Raw genomic sequence first — 4,236 nt, 5'->3', positions numbered from 1 at the left:
CTCAATACATGCTTTATATCCGAATTTTGATCATGCGACTGAAGGACGCTGTAATGGTCATAAGTGTAGGGACTGGTCATAAGTTACTTTTTTGAGGACTGTTGTATCTTTGTTGAACAGTTGCTCAAGGAATATGACTATTCATAAGTCAAAGGCTTCCTGTATACTGATCCCAGGTCAGGATCTGAAGACCACGATTATACGAGATTCATTAGCCATAATCCGGTAGCATATTCCCTCTAGATTCTGATTTTTATCTGAGGATTAAAGGCTCAATAAAACTTGGATAAAAAGAAAGAAAGGGATTATTCTTAACTCATCTTTGGATCAGAGGGCAACATTAAAAAGATCTAATAAATGGGGTCTCTGAGCTTCTTAAGGAAGGCAACGTGGTAGCACCCAATGCTTGTAATAGGGCTTTGAGCTGTTTTAACTTCTGGAACCAATGGATGAAATGATGTTCCTGTGTTCACTCCGTGGACCAGCAAACTGGGGCACCTTTAGCTAGGTGGCTTAGTTGACTCACAGCCTTTGGGTGGCCTTTCCTTCCATTCTTTATGAACAGGTGCCAGCAACATCATCCTGCAGGGAGGCGTTGCAATGTTAAGGCCTCTCTTACAGCCTCGAGTTAGGGTGGAGAGAGAGAATCACATTCCACGGGTCTCCAAAGCAAACATGTTCTAACTAAGCAATGAAGGCACATTTGGCAAAACGTGTCTCCTGATGGCTCCCTTCTCCACGTTCTTTGATGTCACCTGCTATCTGAGCCCAAAATAGGAATGTAAGTGAATCCGGGAGCAGTGACCACAAAGAAATGGACCTCCTGAAGCAGGAGTCCCCAACCTTTGTGGCTTGGCAGCCCGGCTGGGGGAGGAGAGGGGAACTGGGCCACATCAGCAGCGGGCTGGCAAGCACATTCATGTACACACAGCCCTTGTATGAGTGGCAGACTGGTGCACACAGAAACAGCTCAATGTGCACAAGTGGCAGGCCGGTATGCACACATGAGAGTGAGGGATCCTTGGTGCTCTCTGAGCTTGCTTGTTTTCTTGCAAACATTTCATTACCCTAACTAGGTAACATCATCAGTGTTAGAAGGGATGGGGTTTGCGGAGCGGAGGAGGAGGAGGAGGAAGAGGACTGTGGGGTCCTTGGTGCTCTCTGAGCTTGCTTGTTTTCTTGCAGACGTTTCATTACCCTAACTAGGTAACCTCATCAGTGCTAGTCACTGTCACTAGCATCAGTCACTAACACTGACGATGTTAATTAGTTTGGGTAGTGAAACATCTGCAAGAAAACAACCCAGCTCAGAGAACACCAAGGACCCACCAGTCCTTTTCCTCCTCCTCCACAAAGCCCATTCTCTTCTAGCACTGATGATGTTACCTAGTTTGGTTGGCGAGTTGCCCTATGTATTTGAGGGGCTGTCACAGAGAAGAGGGGGTTCTCCAGAGCATCTGAGGGCAGGACAAGAAGTAACAGGTGGACGATCATCAAAGAGAGACCCAACCTAGTACTAAAGGAGGAATTTCCTGACAAGGAGAACAATTAACCAGTGGAACGGCTTGCCTTCAGAAGTTGTGGGTGCTCCATCACTGGAGGTTTTTAAGAAGAGAGTAGACAGTCATTTGTCCAGAATGGTGTAAGGTGTCCTACTCTGGCTAGGGTGTTGGACTTGAACCATGGTCCTCAACCTGTGGTCCACGGACCCCATGACGTCATCCTAGGGGGTCTACGAAGGCTTGAAGAAATGTTAAGGATTTAAATCTCGAGTCTTGGAGGACCATGGCCACAAAATGGATTGAAAGGCGGTCCGTGGTGAAGAAAAGGTTGAGAACCACTGGACTAGAAGATCTCTAAGGTCCTCCCAGCCCTACGACTCTATGTCCTATGCTGTCTGGGAGAACAGAACAAGAATTGCCACTTCCTGCAATGGCAGGAAACATGAAAGGCTATAAAGATTTGAATCTCTCAAAGATTTTCCCTGGTGATCTGTGGTTCGCTTCGCCCTGCATGCTCCATTCCACTCCGAAGCCGTTACAGCTGAAATATATATATATATATATAATAGCCGCTGAGCCAACTACATTACATTTTATGGTTTCGTGGCAATTACGCTGCATTTTATGGTGTCATAACATATTACTTTTTATGGCTTAATATTGGTGTTAGTACTGAGACAGGGATGCACGGAATTTTAAGAAGGAGAGAGGTCTCTACGTGGAACGGGAAAAAAAAAGTTTTCAGAGGGGTGGGAGGACTGGAAAGGACAAGGCAGCTGAGAGAGCAAATTCTCCCTGCAGGAATTCATTTAATCAAGATGAGCCTCTGCTAACCTTTACCGGACTTCTGCTGATCAAGACTGAACGGAACTAAGGAGACTTTAAAAATCAGTTGATAAATAAGGAAGGAGATAAAGGAAGGAGACATCGTTTGCTGTGTTTGAAGAGAAAGGAGATAAGTGACTGAAATCGCTAATATTAAGTCAGGAACACGGTTGTTAAGTAAATCTGGGTCCCCCCATTGACTTGGCTTGCCAGAAGGTCGCAAAAGGGATCACGTGAGTCCGTCATAAATACGAGTCCGTCATAAATACGGTTGCCAAGTATCTGGATTTAGACCACGTGGCCTTGGGGGTGCTGCAACCGCCGTAAGTGTGAAAATGGTCCTAAGTCACTTTTTTCAGTGCCGTTGGAAATTTGAACGGTCACTAAATGAACTGTCGTAAGTCGAGGACTGCCTGCATGATCGCCACATCCGGAATCAGCCAGACAAATTCTCTTCCTTGGCCCCCCCTCCACCTCTTGTCTCCCTCGCCTGCTCTCTTCTCTCATGCATGCAATTTGATTAATCCAGGAAGATTAACCTCTCTTTAACTTCTTGATTAGCTGCATTTTAAAATTCCATTTGTTTTCCCTTTTCATCAGGAGAGACTAATTTGCATTGATAAAGAAAGTCTGCAATCTTTTGAAAATCAGTGCAAAACCCGTGCTTGGAATCTCAAGGACTTTTCAGGGAAAACTTTACTCTGTGTGTGTGTGGGGGGGGGACACTTACGTTTAGACATGTAAACCCACATAGACACAAAGGCGGGGGGGGGAGAGAGACTGGGATGGAGGATTAAATGATCAGCATTGATGGGGCGATGTTATTTCCTCAGCTGGAGCCAAAACAAGGAGCCACGTCCTCATTAATAATTATCCCGCAACCCTTCAACAGCTTATCATGTCACAATCCCTCATTTATTTATTTATTTATTTATTTATTATTTTAATTTGTATACCGCCCTTCTCCCATAGGACTCAGGGCGGTTCACAGCATATTAAAAACAAATAATATACCCAAAATACAAAAAATACACAATACAAAAATACAAAAGAATAAACCCTGATAAAAGCCGAATTAAAACCAAATATTCCCAGCTGTGTTTCCGATTAANAGCCCTAGCCACCCTCATCGCCACTAGGTAGGATCTAACATGTATCCTAACCCGTGTTCGGTCGGGTTCGGTTCGGTTGGCCCTCCAACATCTCTCTAGGCATCTTTTCCGACGTTTCATCTCTCTCAGCTCCTCGGTAAACCAGGGAGCCAATCGAGATCTACGTCGGGTCAGAGGCCGCAAAGGCACGACTCGGTCCCAATGCTGCGGCGGCAGTTGTCTCCCAAGCCGCCGCCTGATTTTCCGCCGAGTCGTGGACCAGATCCTCCGGATATGGCCCAAGCTCCATCAGGAACCTCTCAGGGTCCATCAGTCGCCTGGGACGGAACCAAAAGGTTAAAACCCCCATCCTGAGAGTTAATCTAATTCACTAAAGAATTGCTAAAAACTTCCTGGCTTGTTTATTTTCTCTGTGTTTATTCTGATGGAGGCTCCCTTTTAGCGTAGGTTACAAGGCACCAGGTAGAGTTCAGGAGCCGGGGAGTTCTAGTCCTGAGTTAAGGCACGGGGCAGTCACAAAGCAGCTACATGACCTCGGGCCTGTATGTCCAGTCTCTTCTTAAAAACCGCCTGTGATGGAGCATCCACAACTTCTGGAGGCAAGTCGTTCCACTGGTTAATTGTTCCCACTGTTAAGAAAGTTCTAGGTTTGCTTCTCTCCTTGATTAGTTTCCATCCGTTGCTTCTTGTCCTGCCTTCAGGTGCTTTGGAGAATAACAGAGTTGCAAAAGACCTTGGGGGTCTTCTAGTCCAACCCCCTGCTCAAGCAGGAGACCCAGTACCATCTCAGGCAAATG

Source organism: Protobothrops mucrosquamatus, unplaced genomic scaffold (assembly GCF_001527695.2).
Source record: "Protobothrops mucrosquamatus isolate PMUCROS unplaced genomic scaffold, P.Mucros_1.0 scaffold593, whole genome shotgun sequence".
NCBI lineage: Eukaryota > Metazoa > Chordata > Lepidosauria > Squamata > Viperidae > Protobothrops > Protobothrops mucrosquamatus.
This window is presented reverse-complemented; position numbering follows the sequence as displayed.